General features: G+C 42.2%; 1 long non-coding RNA gene and 1 pseudogene across 1 annotated transcript; one reads left to right on the plus strand and one right to left on the minus strand.

Annotated features, from left to right (window-relative positions):
• Positions 1 to 10: 10 nt before the first annotated feature.
• LOC133395102 (uncharacterized) lies at positions 11 to 3,310 on the minus strand (annotated as a pseudogene).
• Positions 3,311 to 16,548: 13,238 nt separating this feature from the next.
• Positions 16,549 to 19,632, plus strand: LOC133391907 (uncharacterized). The gene is made up of 2 exons (XR_009765344.1): positions 16,549 to 17,881; positions 17,953 to 19,632. It is a non-coding gene; the product is annotated as an uncharacterized LOC133391907 (long non-coding RNA).
• The last annotated feature ends 625 nt before the right edge of the window (positions 19,633 to 20,257 follow it).

Consider the following 20,257-nt stretch of genomic DNA (forward strand, 5'->3'; position numbering starts at 1 on the left):
TGTGCTCCGAGTTGAGGTGTACCCCCACACAGGTACACTTTAAGCACCCATGTGCTGCATTAAAGTAAACTGTACTTGGAAAGAAACAAAACAGAAAATAAAAAAATATTCTCAATTTTCATAACAATAGTACTTTGCATACCTTTAGCAAATGCCCGCGCTGGAGAATCGGCGACAAATGCGCTTGGTAATAAGCGTAGCACTTTGTTGCCGAACCGCAAGCCTGTTTCTTGGAGTCTATTAAAGTCCTCCACTAGTGGGCCTAAGAACTCTTCCACCAGCCCCGGTTTAGTTTGTCCGCAAAAAAGCCCGACAAGCATTACCGGAGCCTCAGGCAAACTTTCCACCCATATTAGAATTGGCCACAATTGCTTAGTGGAACTCTTAAATAGGGGAAGTCCGTCGATCGACATTTGTATTTTTAAAGTGTCGTGTTCGGGAATGGTATTTCTGTAAGAAAGGAAAAAAATTAGGAACACTATGCAATCCAATAAATAAATATTTATAATTTATTGCTATAAGCACTTACCTAAAATAGTTGCGAAGGACCGTCTCAATGCCCTGGTACCAAAATTCGCCGCCCGAGATCATTTGTACTTCCAAACCGACCTCGGTGGGGGTTTTGAGGAATGTCCGCGCATCTTTTGGAACGTCTAAATGATACTAATTCCGCAAGACCGCCAAAAGTAAATTGAGCGTCGTTCGCGGCACGTTTTTAACAATAGCCCATGTTCTCAGGCCTTCAATGGGTGATAATTTACCCATGAAGGCCCAGGCTTCCTCCCAACACGCCGTAATATCTTCATCATCACTGTCGCGATCGGTATCCCCGTGATCACTATCTGAATATGAAAAAATAGCTGGAAAAGGGTTAGTAGGGGAAGGTTAGGTAAAGATGGACACGTTAAGGGAAATGGTAAAAATCTTGAGATATATTAGTGCAACGACCATGAAAATGTGCATATATTATCTTACACTCATGTTCCATCAGAAAATGTGTTGAATCTTTTAAGTTTCCATCGATTTTTACGTTTTTTTCAAGAATGAAATATATGATTTTTTTCGTGCGGTTTTGAAATGTTCGGGTAAGACGGACACCTGATATGGGAAAGATGGACACCATGAAGAGTAAGATGGACACCTGTAGAAAACGTTGGAAAGTGAAGAGTTTTACAGTATTTTAACAAATTCTATCGCTTTCCACGTCCTGGTACATTTATAAACCAATTATTGTATTTGTTGAGGGACTATTAACCAGTATTTTATGATGGACTTGTTAATAATTTAATCCATTTTCCACCATGTCAAAATTCAACATTTGATATTGGTAATCCCATAGAATTTCTCATCTATTCCTGAAAAATGTCGTATTAATGCCTCATCTTTTTATTGCTTAAAGTTGTCCAAGTCGTGACAAGATATTTAATTTCGTGAAGCGCCTCATCAGCGTCGAGCGAGTAATAGCATAACGAATGGCTACTATTTTGACCGGTGTTTCATTTCTCGCTTATTTCAATACTTTCTCTAGTTGCTGATTGATTTAAAGCTTCGGAATGCCCTTATTTAAGGTATTTGAAGAAATCTATTCATCACCAATTGATAAAAGAAGTAAAATAAATCAGTAAATTTGGTGTCCATCTTTCCCTACAACATAGTGTCCGTCTTTCCCGCTTTGGTGTCAGGATGTTTAAACCACCAGAAAACAATATTTTGTATTGATTTCATTCTCGTTCTTTCGTCAGTTTTTTCATTAATGATCACGACAACTCATTCATGAAATAAAACTTCTGGAAATATAAACAATACAAGTTGTAGAGCTTAAGATCTGCAGTAGTCAAATTAGATCCACAAGGGTGCACACGATTGAAAATTTATTTTTTTCGTGGATTTTAAATGTTTGCATATATTATGCCAAAAATGTTCTCAAATGTGTTGATTAACTTTAAGTCAGGTTGCTGCATTGTTGATTTTTTCGAAAATTACCATTTTGATGCATTTATGAGAAGTGTCCATCTTACCCGCAGTGTCCGTCTTTACCTACCTTCCCCTACTATCTAACTCACCGTCACCTTCAAGTAAATCGTTGTTAGTTGGATAGATGTTAGGCAAGTTGAAACCATCACCAGAAGTACTGCTACTATATACATTGTTTTCACCTGAAAAGGCAAGACAAAAACACAACGTAATTAGTTTTGTGTGATGTTTACAGTCCTGGAAATATTTAAGAACAACTATTATAATTCCCTCTTTTTCAGTAGTAAAAGAAAACATCACCAACATACTTAACAAAAAAAGCTGACTCTATTGAACCTATAGCTGATTTACCCATCTTTTACCTTTAACGAACTTAATGATTAACACGAAGAACAAATAAAGCTATTATGGTATTGCGGGCAATACGGCCTTTTTCAACCGTTCCTACTGAATAAAAAAAAGCATACCCTAAGGTATTTGAGATGAACTATGCTCAGCATGTTCTTCTATAAATAATTCTCACCAATACAAAAAAAAATTGTTTACTATCCATCTGATCCCAAATACAGCCCCCAAACTGTGAGTGGCCAAACAGCGGGTATATCAACTAACATAGCAAATAAATGGGCAAACGTAGCCGAAATTCATTTCGCTAGATACGAGGCAGTCTACTCGTGCCAATCGCTTACTCGACAATGCATATGCTGTACTTGTTTGGCACGTGGCGAAGCCGCCAAGTGCATCACTTCATAACTCCAACGCTGCTGGCATCAAGAACGCGCACCTAAGCCAAGTTGGAGAAATCCGACAATCGGTCCGACCCAGACGCTGTCCGGCAGCGAAAAGGGCATGATTTTCGCGGCATGATGCGAAAAGGGCTCTACACGGAAGTACGGCGTAGCAAACGGCCTACGTCGCCGTCATCATCACCGCGGACAGCGATGAGACTATACGCGCAAGGATGGCGAGACTTCGGCAACGGCATCGCCAGAACCGTCAGGAAAAGCGGAAGAGATTGACGGAGCAGACACTGACAGCGGGGAGTCTGGGCATCCTTAGTTGGATATCCCTTCCCATATCGTGTACGGCGGTTTGTCCGTAGAAGTGGAAATGGCAGCTACACATGCAAATGCGGCCTCCCGCTAGTCAATTTTTAAGGAGTCAAAAGGATACGATCCAACGGGCTCGAACAATTTTTCTCTCTAGACCCTTCGAGGGGCTTAGGAAAACGGACAGGAAGAGAATCAGGAAAAAATAAAAATTTGAAGTAACAAACAAGCTTTTTGTAAATCAAAGATACACCTGCCTTGACCTCACCGTTCACTACACCGTACATCTCACACTTTGCTGGTGCTAGCCAAAAATTGTTAGATTTCCCAGCTCTTTCAGATGCAATGGACTTAGCAGTAACAGTCCATCTACAATTTGTAAAATTCAATCCATTCGGTGCCCCAGGAACGGATGGGATTTGGCTTATTACTACTGAAGCGACCCTTTTTGTTTCTTGTCGCTTCCAATGACATAATACGACCGACGACACGTGCTTTGCGTGCTGTCCAAAGGCGAACCTAGAACCCGCAGCCAACTATATACGGTCAACATAGTTACCTCATAGCGTGGGGTTCAACGCACACCTAAAACCAGGCCGACCACCAATGACCGAACTGACAGAACGGCACCGACAGTGGAACGATCGATCACTTGATGCCTTCCCCACCGAATGATCCGCCCGAGCTTCGAACCCCCACCAACCCAATTTGCTGACGACGATGTACACCTCATGGGACAACCCGAACCAAAACCAGCCACACCCCCTCGTCCGTGTCACAAATAATTAGCACATAATAAAAGCGCGATCGAGAGTTCGATCGTGGCTATACTTCGCTTAAATTTCAGAGCTCACTTTCATTCGAAGTTCCTGTGCTAGAAACAATTCCCGCCCGCTACACTACGCTGAAGTGCTTATACACTTACATACATTTAGTATATTTAGTATACATTTAGTGCTCGTAATTACCGAGGCATGCTGCGGTTGCGTTAAGGGTTTCGCGCTGCTATTGTATGGGCCACTTCTCATGCGGTCGAAACGTTCAACCACCGCCAATCTGGTTGAGTATGTCTGCCTCTGCCACAGGACCAGATCGACGCGGTGTATCAAAGCTGCTGTTCAGGCACAGCCCTGTCACTTCATATCGTGCTTAACGAAACACGAACATTCTTCGTTCAATTTCGAGTGTTCGGCTCGATCGAGTAGTTTATAAATAACAGTGAATGTCGCGAATAAACTCTCTCTTTCAATTTTGCTGCACAACGAATAACTGCTGGTAAATATTAAAAGTTTGAAAGTTACACCGAAACGCGGAAAATAAATTATCCGAAATAGTGAGATTGAACAGCTGCTTTTAACATCGTTACGTAAGTCTTGCTGCTTAACAACCCGCAGCGCAAATTCGAGCAGTTTCCAGCGCAGGAAATGTACCAAAATCTGCGCTGGCCAGCGCAGATTTTGGCTGGTCTCCCGCGCTGGACTTCAGCGATTCCTGCGCTGGGTCGAGCAAGTTTAGCGCCATCTGCTGGCGAAATGGACGAACTATTTATGGCGGCGGAGCAAAAAAAAACGGTAAAAAAATTTAAAAATATTGGCGCCCATTTTTTCGTCCGCTACTTCTCCCTCCCTCACCCTGCCTTGCCTTACTTGCGCTTCTGCCCGTGCCTTCCGCCGCCAGCTGATTGGCTGTTGCGGTGTATGCGTTGATACTCATATGTGCATTGCGGTTGTGTATTGTTATTGGTGGGTGTTAGCATTTATTAATTTGTGTGTGACCTTGAGACGATGCGGGAGAAGCTGGATTGGGATTCAAAGTGTTATCGGTGTATTGATGGTTTATTTTATTTCGTGCCGCTGCTGCGACCTTCTAAGCATCATGTAGCACAGTGTATAGTGGCAATAAAATATTTTTTTTAATGTGCCGAAATATGTCTCGAGTTTTCGGGTCTCGATACACACACACAGCGCGGGGAAAGTGACCATTCACTCTATCATGTCGCGATCCCCCACCTCGCCCGGCGCTTTGGATGATGATGCGCTATATCAGGTATGTCAAACTGGCGGCCTACGGGCCGCATGCGGCCCGCGTCGATTCTGAATGCGGCCCGCGAGAGTATTTTGAGAATTGCTAAAAGCACTGCAAACCATAAATCTGTTATTACTATTTGTCAAAGTGTATTAAATTTTCAAGAGAAGAACAATCCTTCTGTTGGTATATTTTTCGAAGCTAACATGAATGTACCCATAACATCTCATAAACTTATTCTACACAAAGGTACATATCAATCGAGACCCTTAAGAATCATTGAATCGAATGCAAGCTCAGTCGTATTATGTTTCGATTAAATTCTGAATATTAGCATAATTTTGTGCACACTCGATTACACATTCTGTATGGAAAAAAAATTGCCTCAACTGTCTACAAACGAAAAAGGAATGAAAATAACTTGATACACACACTAGAAAATTTTTCAACAACTAGTGATTGATTGTCGGAATCGCATCCACGGCTCAAAACCATTTCCGATCATAGCTATTCTGACTTCGAATCCGGCCAAATCAAACCAACAGTTCCGTTCGGTGCCGTCCGAAGCCAATAGAGCCATTTAGAGCCATTCGGAACCGTTGGAATCATCGGTTGTCCCGCCGAAATTGACAATCTTCATGCCCTCGACTGCCGAGTAAAGGATTCATCCGAATCCGATTTTTTCCGACCTTAGAATGTTACATCATTGATATTCGATTGGAGCCTCTTCTGTTTTTTGTCATAATCATGCCACCATAAATGTTAATAAAAATGATTGTAGCCAAGTTGGAATTATTTGTACCCAACATTCTGCAAGACGAATTAATGTAATTTCCAACCTCCCCAAAAATCAAAACCAAAAGCCTAAAGGATTTAGATTAAGGATAAAAATAATCGAAATGCCTAAGCCTTGCAATACAAAGCTTATTAATAGATTAGCTCACACAGTCCTCGATTCCTCAATTCGCGAATCATCTCCCTTTAAGTGTCAAAAATAGGATTGCCGATCTGTATGGGATCACACACCACGACTCTTCGTGAGATAAAATTATCGTAATTTAAAAAAAAGATATTCGTAAAATACGGGTTCTTGTTATAAGAAATGAATATATCACCAGAACACTTGGAACTTGGAAATTAGCGAAAAATAATGTTTAAACACGTGTTATTACAATTTTTCTCTTGATCTGTAAAAAAATTGCAAGAAAATATTTTTGTTATTCATCCAGTGATGGATAGCTCGGATTGTTTGAAAAAGATTCACTACAGGCTGCTAGACTTCTCCTACTTCAGTGAAAAAGTGTGTTTGACAGATATTTTCTAGCAGAACAGCCGTAAGAGAACGCGAGTAATGAAAAATGTTCTATTTTAATAATAACATTGAAAGTACATTAAAAAATTTTCTCATATAAAAAAGAGCACATATAAAAATAACATCGCGAATTTGTACATAACAAACGATTCCAGATAAGAAGCGAGGAGTACAAAAAGACAATTTGTTTAAGAATAAAAATGTAAAAAAGTATTTTACATAAACATTGGGGTATATTTTCCATTTTCAACTTTGCGGCCCGCGAATCACTGAAAATTTGTACTAGCGGCCCTCTGATGAGATGAGTTTGACACTGCTGCGCTATATGATAGCTGATGATAGCGGAAGGGGAGGGGGGGTTTGATGGGGGGTGAGTGCTTGCATGCGCGCTTTCGTAGGTGCGTTCTCGCGTGCGCGCGTTCGTAGGTGCCTTATCGCGTGTGTGTGCGCGCGCACGTGTGTGTGTGTGTGCGTGTGTGTGTGTGCGTGTGTGTGTGTGTGTGTGTGTGTGTGTGTGTGTGTGTGTGTGTGTGTGTGTGTGTGTGTGCGTGTGTGTGTGTGTGTGTGTGTGTGTGTGTGTGTGTGTGTGTGTGTGTGTGTGTGTGTGTGTGTGTGTGTGTGTGTGTGTGTGTGTGTGTGTGTGTGTGTGTGTGTGTGTGTGTGAGTTTGCGCGCGTGTTTGTATGTGTGCGTGCGTTTTTAAACCCCAAAACTATTTGATTCTGATGCGTACATTTTCATCCGCTGCGGCTACAAAGTCCATGCATTTTCGATCTCGCTACCTGAGAGATAACACAACCATTGGCATTGGCATCTTTGCCATCGGCTGTGCTGTTGGGGGTATTAAAAAGACACATGATTTAAGCAAATGTGCATTTGATTTGTTGCACATTCATTTCTAATTCAGCTAGCGGACGCAAATGGAAACAAATTTTGAATTGAATCCATACAAAAGAGGATTCCGGATTTGTTTATTACGTTGCGCGTATGGTGCTGCACCTGTCCCTCCAGACTCTGGTGGCTTGTTGGTTTGGAGTAGTTATTATGACGCCGATTGACCTGCAATGCCTTGGAGTGGGTTCGGATCGGTAGGTTCATGTTTTGGTCGAGTGCATTCCGTGCATTTGTCGCGCCACAGCGGTAGCCCGGCAGCACCAAAGTAAAAAAAAACCTTCCCCGAGTGTGGACTGCTATGGAAAGTTGTTCTTATTATTATTATTATTATTATTGGCGTAATAGCCAACGCGGTCATGCCGGCCTTTTCAGGACTTGAGTATCACGTAGCCGGATATCCAGTTCTTGTTACGGCGGATGGTTCATACGCGATTAGAACCCACGACAGGCATGCAGATGTGCGGAATGATGGCGGTGCCGCGGGCCCGCTCCTATCCAGCGGGCAACTTGCATACTGCCACACTGTCTCTTGCCCGATGCATACGCTGCAGATAGCGGCGGACCTAACAGTAGGTGGACTAGGCGGTCGCCGATGATCTCTAGGCTGTAGTATGCCGTATGTGTACAAGTGGACAGAGTATTAACGACAAAGGCCCCCGGAAAGATGGTCGTTAGGGCCCCGTGGCTGGAGAACCATTTGCACCTCCCATCCCCCCATGGCAACTACAATTTTAGGGCCTGTGATCAATGATCGTAGGGGTTCCATGGCCACCCTCCCTCCCCCCCATCCGCCGGCAATTTAAGTATACTGTTCAATCTCCCAACAGCTGTGTCTCAGTACCCCCTCCTCCCGGTCATCAGTTACCATTGACAGGGGCCTCAATTCGTCTTTCCGCCTTATATGAACACCTTCCTTTCTTTGACCGATGGATCATAACATTCCGGAAGAAAACACATTTGGCGACAGTTGTGCACACACACGCAGGCTCACACCGATGCGCAGACAGCTCAGCATATCTGTGTAATCTACAACATACGAAAGCAAAAGCTTAGTGTAACAAAGTTATGTTTAATCCTTAACACGTTCAGATCGATGGCAGGCCCCAGGGACTGCCAGTGAACTTTCCAGGATGCCGGTTTCACAATCAGCTTGCGTTCTAGATGCCGGCAGAACGGAAAGGTGATGAAAATCAGCGCCGGGCTGAACGTGTCAATGCGAATTAGAGTTCAGCGCGTTGCACAGCAAACCCTCCAGCGTAAACTAGCGATTCCTTAGTCATTTTTATATTGCAGTGTTTGAACTCATTGCGATTTTGTGGTTTGATTTGTGAAAATGCAACTTCATCGCCGCAATGTTTGTTAACGGCATTTTAAGGCGCCACAACAGCTCGCGAGCATTGACCACACGCGAGAAAGAGATGGCGCTATGGAGGGAAAAAGCACGGACGACGGCTGACAGCGATTGGCCGTCTGACGCACCAACACATCCAAACCTTCGACAGCGCGCTCAGGCGAGGGGTATGAGGCGGAGCCAGCGACGGGCAGCTCGACGAGCTGCTTGACAAATTTGCCGTTGGAGAGAAAAGGAAGGCATGATAAAATTCTCAGAACGCCATAACGCCCTCCGTCGCTTTGCGTAGCGGGAAGCTTTACGCGCTCGGACTATCCGGGCAGCTGTTGGCTTGGTTCCATTCCAATCTTGCCATATATGATCTTGTTTAAAGGAGATGCTTCTCTATACGCGGACGATGAAAAGCTATTCCTTCCAATCCGCGACCAGACAGATCAACTCCGGCCACAGGTCTCACTAAGCGCTTGCCGTTCCTAATGCTTTTAGAATGGTCTTGAGAAGTGCGTCGAGAAGTGTGTTTTTGTTTCGTTTGCGAGAAAGCGGTGCCTCTTTATGTATGACTACGCGTATGACTATATCAATGCTCCTTCATGAAAAGTTTATCTTCTACAGCCAGCCAGAGAACATTGACGCTAAACCAATTGAACGGCTTACCAAAACAAATAGCACGCGAAATCGCGGACTGATTTCCTCCGCTCACACAATTTAATTTCATGTTTCCACAAAAATATTCCTCCCATGCTCCAAATATGAATATTTCATAACACAAGCACGCCAATGACATGCTTGCGCTAGAAGCTTGTACACTAACAAACTGCTCTTCCTAACGCCGATTCAAACGGCAGTGTGTGGCCTTCAAGTTGTATCGTAGCATTAAGCACAACCTAAAATACATAACAAATTCGTTTAATTAACTTACCATTTGAGGTAGATGGCAATGGAATAATTTCGGTCGATGTATAAGGTTTGGGTTGTGTCCATTCTGCCTCCGTTTGGCGCTCGTATTTCTCCAAATAACGCTTGCGTTTTCGCGAAATATTTGTATTCTGGCTCGAAGACATGATGAAAGTTTTTTTTTTTATTCAGGAGTAACGGTCCAAAAAGGCCGTATTGCTTAAGAGTAGAAAATAAAAAGGTAGTTCATGGCGCTACAATCCATATTGGCAGGGAGACATTTCCTTCTCTGAGCCATGGAAGGGCACCTTATCCCGGACGGTTTGGTTTTGATCAATCCAGTCCATGATTTTTGGTCCTATAAGCGTGGCGAAGGTCTACATCATTCGGGTTTCGAGGTTGTCTATTCCAGTTCAATATTCCAATTGCATTGCGGGGGTCTGTATCGTTTGGAATCCAGGCATTTCGATAAATCCATCCAAACATACAAGCGATGTACAACATGTAACAAACAAGAGGAAATCAGATAGGATGCAAGATTGCTGTTGCCAACAATGGGGGCCCTCACGATTCTAGTTAGTTTTTTGTACGGAGTTTGACAGTTGGAGGCTGAAATCATGTAAACAATCCATACAAAACCACACAAAAAACTAGTCTGCAATTTTCAGTCTAGATTATTCTAGCCTCAAAGCTAGAATTAGATTCGAGTACACTTTAAATTAAACAGATCACGTGGTGGAATCTAGAATCAAAGTGTATGTAGTCCAGGTGGTCTCATAGCATTTTTTTATAATCAAATTTGAATATCACTTTTTGACAGAACGAGTGAAAACTTTTGCTCCAACGAGTTTTCTGGAGGCTTGACGAATACTCAAAACATTCTTAAAATCTTCATTCAGAAGCAGAAGCGATAAAAATCAGTCTTCTAAATTCATACACTTTGGGATAAGCCCACCTGTATATTATACTCCCTCAGATAGCTGCTCGAAAACTGCTATATAATGCAAACAGCTGACAGGCTGAAATTTCAGCCTACGACCTTCAAACGGAAAGGGCTCCAATAGGCATGGGCAAAACGATTCTTTTCACCGAACGCGAACGAACTAGTTCGCTCACCAAAAAGAACCGAACGCGAACGACGATTCTTTCGTTCTTTGTTTCATGAGGTTTTTATTCACAAAGAACGCTCGTTATCTTTTTCATTTACCCACCATAGACGCATACTGTAGCCAAAGAAGTACTCATTCTGCGGTTGAAACCAATAATTTAAAAACATTAAACACTCGGCTGTCTGGTCAACACAATCCATCGCAAAACCGACCAAAAACTAGCATGTAAAAAACTAATACGAGCAAAAATGTCTCCTGCATATATTGTACCCCATGCCTTATACACACTCAAGGATTCTAAAAAACAAAATTATTTAAATATGGATCAACATGATGAGCCAAACAATGACTAATCCGTTTGAACGGGCTCGATCTATTGAATTGTATAGGTATAATTTCCATACCAACAGAACACAGATCGAACACTAACGGATCAGATCGAACGCGTTCGATGAATTCAGTTGTGTAGGTACGATTTACACACCAACAGAACACAGATCGAACACCCGTTCGAACGCGTTCGATGAATTCAGTCGTATAGATACGATTTCCACACCAACAGCACACGTATCGAACACTGCTGGACAAATTCGACGGCGTTCGAGGAATTGAGTTGTATGGGTACGATTTCAACACCAACAGGGTACATTTTGATCTCTGACGACCCGTTCGCACGGTGCGAGAATGAGCGAGAAAGCAATATGATTTTGCACGTTTTATTGCCACATTTATGTGTGCCGTCGAACACTGAACGGAACGTTCGAACGCGTTCAGTGTAGTCAGTTTCTTCCAAAAGTCCTGGTCGTTCTTTTTGTTAAGAACCTCGTTCGTTCGTGCACTTTACCGAACTGTTCGAACGGTGCGATTCTCGTTCATTTTACACATGCCTACAGAAATCGAATATGGCCTTTAGGAATTTCCAGTCCGATGCTGCTCATATATCCCGAATCGGAATATCAGTACATTTTCCCAGTTTTTCGACCTTGGAGTCGACACATACCTTGGAGTCGACCAGTCCTATACGCTGGAGATGTGCACCCAATGCGAAATGATTAGACCTAAGTCTAGACATCATTCGAATGAACGCACGATCGCCAGGGGTGTTATGGAACCAAGGCTTCAAGCTTACACGAGGAGTGATTGTATACAGAAACCTTCCGAGTTCATCCGAGTCCCACAGATTTTGCCAACGTGCCATGCAAAACTCCTGTGAGGCCTGCAAGACCTCATGAAGAAGGATAGGCCTATCAAAGAAAGACCCTTCTGCAGCTCCCCTTTTGGCCAAATGGTCTGCCTGTTCATTTCCTGGTATACCACAATGAGCAGGCAACCATACTAACGATATACGAAACGACTTTTCAAACAGTGGGCTTAAAACCTTTACAATTTCTTTCACAAAATGGTCTGGGCTCTTAACAGCCTTTACGGATTTTAATGCTTCAATAGCGCTTAAGCTGTCTGAAAAAAATACATATTGATCCGCAGGGCATGCACTTATCAATAATAAGGCATAAAAGATTGCGGCGAGCTCCGCTACATATACTGAGCATGGTTGGCGTAATTTAAAGAATGCTTCGGAGCACGTGTTGTATACACCAAATCCAATGCCCTGCTCTGATGAGGATCCGTCAGCATAAAAATGGTTACTGTTAGCATGGCCATGTTTCTCCACAAATTTGCTGGGAATTGTCATCCGGCGAAGGTTATCGGAGATACCTTTAATTTCCTCCTTCAACATGATGAAAGTTGGAAGTTATATAAATTGCTCAAATTTAAAAACAGAACGTTAGAGATAATGCTAAAAATGCTAAAAAAGCATTGTACACAAAATCACTAAACGACGCTGCACAATTTGACAATTGTTTACACAATTTTTTGTTCACCATCACCGTATTAAAACACGATGCGCAATCTCAGATTGCGCATATATTCGTTTTATCAAATCATAAGTCATTTCGCGTAGCCATCCCTGAGCTATAAACGTCATTTCCATACATTTTCAGATTGCGCCAAGATTGCGCATAAATTTTCAAGATTATATGTCCGAGATATATACATTTTTTTTGACCGATAAATATATCAAACCGACCCGTTTGACAGATAAATATATGCGCAATCTGAGATTGCGCATCGTCTATTGCTACCACGCAAACAATGAGACCCCAAATTTTGAGTGATTCAGGCCGAGGGGTATGAGGAAGCTTGAGGAAGCAAGGATAAACGCGCTGCGATGAGAGTTCGCATTCTGTTTTACACGCGCGCTTCACTAACACCAATACAAATACCGTGCTTTGACGAGCCGTCTGTGAATGTGTGTGTGTCTTCTTTCAGCGAGCTCACCAACTTGGATCTGCTCGTCATATCGTGTTGTCTCGCTTACACTACAGCATCGAACCATCGCTCCGTATGTCCCCCCTCCTACGCGTACAAAACCACCATTACAGCGCGACGCTTTGACGGAGATGGTTGTGCGCGTTTTGTTCTAAGTCCCGTGCGCAGTGTTTGTCGTAGCATGGCTCGAAAGAACACAAACACATTGAGAACTGCAGAGCGCACCGTGCGTTGCGGGTGGGGTGGGGGAGGGCTCGCGTGAGTGGGTAACTCATTGGTCGAAGGGACACTGTATTTCGACAGCGTCACTCAAATCACTCAAAAAATACACTCATTTTGCCGGACGGGGACACTCCACGCAAACAATGAGACCCCAAATTTTGAGTGATTCAGGCCGAGGGGTATGAGGAAGCTTGAGGAAGCAAGGAGAAACGCGCTGCGATGAGAGTTCGCATTCTGTTTTACACGCGCGCTTCACTAACACCAATACAAATACCGTGCTTTGACGAGCCGTCTGTGAATGTGTGTGTGTCTTCTTTCAGCGAGCTCAACTTGGAGCTGCTCGTCACATCGTGTTGTCTCGCTTACACTACAGCATCGAACCATCGCTCCGTATGTCCCCCCCTCCTACGCGTACAAAACCACCAGTACAGCGCGACGCTTTGTCGGAAATGGTTGTGCGCGTTTCGTTCTAAGTCCCGCGCGCAGTGTTTGTGCGTTGGTGCGCATTTCGTCAAAGTCTCGTGCGCTGGTGTGTTTTGGTGAAGTGTGAAGTAAAAAAACAGTGTGTACAGACGCATATGCAGTGCGGGCATCGACAGGTAAGGATCCATTTATTCACAGATATGTGTTTGCTGGATGGAGGTCGTACTTAGCAGGACGACGACATGATGTCGCGTGAGTGTGTAACTCATTGGTCGAAGGGACACTGTATTTCGACAGCGTCACTCAAATCACTCAAAAAATACACTCATTTTGCCGGACGGGACTGTATTTCGACAGCGTCACTCAAATCACTCAAAAAATACACTCATTTTGCCGGACGGGGACACTGTATTTCGACAGCGTCACTCAAATCACTCAAAAAATACACTCATTTTGCCGGACGGGGTGAGTGTGCCACGCAAACAATGAGACCCCAAATTTTGAGTGATTCAGGCCGAGGGGTATGAGGAAGCTTGAGGAAGCAAGGAGAAACGAGCTGCGATGAGAGTTCGCATTCTGTTTTACATGCGCGCTTCACTAACACCAATACAAATACCGTGCTTTGACGAGCCGTCTGTGAATGTGTGTGTGTCTTCTTTCAGCGAGCTCACCAACTTGGATCTGCTCGTCACATCGTGTTGTCTCGCTTACACTACAGCATCGAACCATCGCTCCGTATGTCCCCCCCTCCTACGCGTACAACACCACCAGTACAGCGCGACGCTTTGCCGGAGATGGTTGTGCGTGTTTTGTTCAAAGTCCCGCGCGCAGTGTTTGTGCGTTGGTGCATTTCGTTCAATGTCTCGTGCGCCGGTGTGTTTTGATAAAGTGTGAAGTGAATAAACAGTGTGCACAGACGCACATGCAGTGCGTGGATAGACAGGTAAGAATTTGCTGAACAGAGTCAACGCAGATTGTCGACAAGTTTCCCGCAGCCTGGCTCGACTCGGTATGACGTCATTCGTGAGTATGAAGGATTCTAAATGTGTACTTTAGTGTGTACTTTATGTTTCAATAAAGTGTTTAATGTAATAAAAAATGACAGTGTTTGTGTTTAGTTTTAGAATAAGTGCATGAAAGAAAGCGAAAAACAAGAAGCTTTTGATGTGTTGGTAGCATGGCTCGAAAGAACACAAACACATTGAGAACTGCAGAGCGCACCGTGCGTTACGGGTGGGGAGGGGGAGGGCTCGCGCGAGGGTGTAACTCATTCGTCGAAGAGACACTGTATTTCGACAGCGTCACTCAAATCACTCAAAAAATACACTCATTTTGCCGGACGGGTGTAACTCATTCGTCGATGAGACACCCCCCGTCCGGCAAAATGAGTGTATTTTTTGAGTGATTTGAGTGACGCTGTCGAAATAAAGTGTCTCTTCGACGAATGAGTTACACCCTCGCGCGAGCCCTCCCCCTCCCCACCCGTAACGCACGGTGCGCTCTGCAGTTCTCAATGTGTTTGTGTTCTTTCGAGCCATGCTACCAACACATGTAAAGATAGTTGTTTCTTTCGTTTTTCGTTTTCTTTCATGCACTTATTCTAAAACTAAACACAAACACTGTCATTTTTTATTACATTAAACACTTTATTGAAACATAAAGTACACACTAAAGTACACATTTAGAATCCAATGACGTCATACCGGGTCGAGCCAGGCTGCGGGAAACTTGTCGACAATCTGCGTTGACTCTGTTCAGCAAATTCTTACCTGTGGATCCACGCACTGCATGTGCGTCTGTGCACACTGTTTATTTACTGCACACTTCACCAAAACACACCGGCGCACGAGACTTATAACGAAATGCGCATCAATGCACAAACACTGCGCGCGGGACTTTGAACAAAACACGCACAACCATCTCCGGCAAAGCGTCGCGCTGTACTGGTGGTTTTGCACGCGTAGGAGGGGGGACATACGGAGCGATGGTTCGATGCTGTAGTGTAAGCGAGACAACACGATGTGACGAGCAGCTCCAAGTTGAGCTCGCTGAAAGAAGACACACACACATTCACAGACGGCTCGTCAAAGCACGGTATTTGTATTGGTGTTAGTGAAGCGCGCGTGTAAAACAGAATGCGAACTCTCATCGCAGCGCGCTTCTCAGTGCTTCCTCAAGCTTCCTCATACCCCTCGGCCTGAATCACTCAAAATTTGGGGTCTCATTGTTTGCGTGGACTGCCCGTCCGGCAAAATGAGTGTTATTTTTTAGTGATTTGAGTGACGCTGTCGAAATACACGGCCAGAGCATGGATTACGTTCGACGAAATCCGCTTCGGCGCTCAGTGTAAAAGGCACTCACGGCCCTTTAAATGATGTTCATTTTACCAGTTTTTTTTTAATCTGGCCAGTTTTTTAATAAAATGAACTCTTTGACGGTTACGTTCGTTCCCGATTGTATGGGATGAAATCCCCGAGGTTTTGGGCTGCGGATTTGTGTCGAATTGGTAATCTTTCGCGATTCCAAAGTATCATAATGCTGAATTCAGGAATTTTAATGATATCATTTATGATGTTTCTAATATTTATAATAATAAGAAATAAATAAATAAATATTATACACATATATATTACTTATATATATATATATATATATATATATATATATATATATATATATATATATATATATATATATATATATATATATATATATATATATATATATATATATATATATATATATATATATATATATATATATATATATATATATATATATATATATATATATATATATATATATATATATATATATATATATATATATATATATATACATACATATATATACAAATATACATATATACATATATTATTTATATATATTGTTATGATATATATATATATATATATATATATATATATATATATATATATATATATATATATATAGTATAGGACAGAATGATAGGACCCTAGTGTTTTCAACGCAGCATGCACCCGTTGGGACAGGTTTATGTGTGGTTTGTGTGTTTGTGTTTGTGTGTGTGCATGTGTGTATGTGTGTGTGTGTGTGTGTGTGTGTGTGTGTGTGTGTGTATATGTATGTTTGAATTTGTATTGGTGTGTGTGTTTGTTTCACAAGTATGTCGTTTTGGATAGATTTGTTAGTAGTTTTTTTGTGTTTTGGGTTAGGTTTTTGATGTAATACAGGGTTTTCCATTCCAATTAACAATTGTCCACAGTCAACTAGCAATCCTCGATTTGAACAACACGATTGTCTACCACTTACAAACAAGTCAAGCCGTTTTTGGTACACTGTCCATTTCAATTTCACAATTGTCGTCTTCGAAAACACACGTCAGATGCGGCACGGGTTGTTTTGGTTTTGGCTGGAACGTGTATCACTTGTCTGTAAGAATTGAACCATGCTATAAACAGGTCTTGATTGAATATGAGAATTTGGGAAAGTTGAGCAATATGGACATGCTAAGGAGTTTTATCATATGGTTTTAGTTATTCTTTGAGCGTTACAGTTTTTAAGATATTTTGGGACGTTCTAATATTTTTTTTACATTTGATACCAGTAAAAGCACCGATTGATGTACAAATTTCTGCATTGTATTGAAAAATTAAAGTATAGATAAAACTGTCTAACATGTCCATGTTGCTCAGCTTTCCCAACTTCAAGTGATACACGTTCCAGCCAAAATCAAAACATCCCGTGCCGCATCTGACATGTGTTTTCGAAGACGACAATTGTGAAATTGAAATGGACAGTGTACCAAAAACGGCTTGACTTGTTTGTAAGTGGTAGACAATCGTGTTGTTCAAATCGAGGATTGCTAGTTGACTGTGGACAGTTGTTAATTGGAATGGAAAACCCTGTAAGCAGGACCTCCACCCTCGCGATCAGTGTGTTTTTGATATATTAATAATAGGCCCGATTATTAAACACAAACGGAAATGTCACAAGACAAGTGCGTCAACACAAACGGAAACTAGGTATGCATTTTGAAACCGTTCTTGTGACAGACAAGTTTCGTTAAAATTTTTCTTTCGTTAAAGCTGTGTCGATGAGTCAAAATGTTCAAAATCAAAATAAAAAAAAACGTAAACAAGTTTATTTAAGACACGATCGTTTATCAAGCTAACAATCCTTGTTTAAAACATCGAAATGATTTTATCCCACATCGTGAGTGATAGCAGCAGAGAAGAAGAAACAACGGTAGATCTGGCAAAACAGCGCCGACTGCTTCGAAGTGTTTTCGACCCGTTACAGATTTATAACCAAGTGTGAGTTAAGCATACGGATCATTTGTGCAAACCGTGTTATACATGTTTCATTTCGTGGTTGTTAATTTCAGATTTAAGAAAAAAATTCGTGTGTCGAAGGAAATTTTCCTTGGAATTCTTGCGGAGATTTGAGCCCTCCGAGTATTTGTTTTTACTAAAAGTGTATGCAGTATTAGATGTGATAATTACATGTGCCTATGCTGTTGGTTGTTGAAGCAGCAACTCACTGAAGAAGTTGCTGGAATCCAATACTGTTGAACGCAAACCGGGTGCGTGAGCCCTTCATCTTTCGACTACCATCGAAGAACAACAGAGGAAGGAAATAACAGCAGCTACTTAACCTAAAACAGCAGCACGTTACCAGTATCTCCAGCTTATCGCCATTTGTATGGATATGGCAGTACACATATTTTTGTTTAAAATGATAAAATTTGATTATTTCTGAAATAAAATACTTATATTTTGTCGTGAAAGCAACAGCAACAACTCTGTTGTTGTGTTTTGTCGGTCAAACAATCTGAGATTGGCGCCTTTCCGTGACAAAGTCAGCTTTTTGTAGTTTGACAAATTTGGATTTCCGTTTGTGTTTCATAATACATATCTTGGCAGTATGCTTGTGAGTTTGAGTTTCGTCAATTTTTTTTCCAACACACAACACAAACGGATGTCATAATACAAATCTTCTGATTTTGACAACTTATCTTTACAATTTGTGTTTAATAATCGGGCCTAATTTTACGGTCTTCTTTCGCCGTGGTCTTCTTAGAACGTCCGGTCTTTCGGACTTGCGCGTTTCGGTTGTCCGAAGCGCGTATGCCACAAAAGTGCGCGATCGTTCCATTACGAACTCGATCGTTTTGCGCTTAATGCCAGCAGCCGCCATTCGTTTTATCATATGGCGCTGATAATCGGTACAATGTTTACCTCGACCCATTGTTACTAACATTGCTTGCTTGGACCGTCAAGAACGCGCTGGTTAAAAACTTGGACGCGGCTGATCCCGTGCTCTGCCTGCGTTCTACTTCTATACGCGATGAATTACATCGTTGTCGAGCAGCGAAAACATCGCATGGATAAAACTATCAACGGGTACGCGAGTAAGCGTCTTCCCTTCAAAATCGAGAACAGAATACTGCCGCGCTCATGAAACAAAACGCCCATTGAAAAGAACACCTGCGCACCAGCTCAATGCACGCACCAAGTTTTCCATGCGCACACAACGTTCAACGCAGAGATGCACGCAGACCTTTCAATCGCGTGCACTGGAGAAACACCTGTGAGGGAATGCCGAGTTCATTGCTATTGTGCGCGTGTCCATTTTGCATCGCTGCACATGCACATTCATCAATCAGCACACCGGCGTTTTCGTCCGAGGAACAAGCGCTGCTGTCGATGCAAACTTTAGCTTTTATCCAAGTGCAAACGCACGCTGTTTCACATGATAACACACATTATCAGAATACTTTCAACGCAATATGACATAATGGCAAGCTACGTTTTTCAGACACAAACCCGCGCACTTGCAAATACACATTAAAAAGCACACTCTCTTTCTACTACACACACTCACACACACACACATACACACACTCACACACAAACACACACACTCACGCACACACACACACACACACACACACACACACACACACACACACACACACACACACACACACACACACACACACACACACACACACACACACACACACACACACACACACACACACACACACACACACACAAACACATACACACACATACACACACACACACAAACACAAGTAACGTGGTAAAACAAGTGCTCGGTGCGTTCAAAAAACCAGGGTCCTATCTTAATGTCCGATACTGTATATATGTATATATATATACATATATATATATATATATATATATATATATATATATATATATATATATATATATATATATATATATATATATATATATATATATATACAGGCGGTCCCCGACATACACGGTTAATGGGGACCGAAAACGGCCGCAAAATACCGCGTGTCTCGAATTTCCGCGTAAGTCGAATCTCGTGATTTCCAGCCAAAATATATCTAATTTTCGTGCAATTTTGCAAGTAGAGGATGATTTTAACAACCAAATTCATTATTTGATATGTTTCTACTGAATTGAACAGGTTAAAACCTTTTGAAATGGTATTTCACATTCGATCAATACGGAAATTATTTGGTATTTCACAATAGCTGTGACAAGAACTGTCAAATTTGGAAAACCGCGTATCTCCGAATCCGCGTATAAGAGGTACCGTGTATCTCGGGGACCGCCTGTATATTTCAATATATTTTTTTTATTTTTTATGTAAGCCGGTCTCGTGGTACAGACAGGCCTTGACCAACAACG

The sequence above is a fragment of the Anopheles gambiae genome, chromosome 2, assembly GCF_943734735.2.
Source record: "Anopheles gambiae chromosome 2, idAnoGambNW_F1_1, whole genome shotgun sequence".
Lineage (NCBI taxonomy): Eukaryota > Metazoa > Arthropoda > Insecta > Diptera > Culicidae > Anopheles > Anopheles gambiae.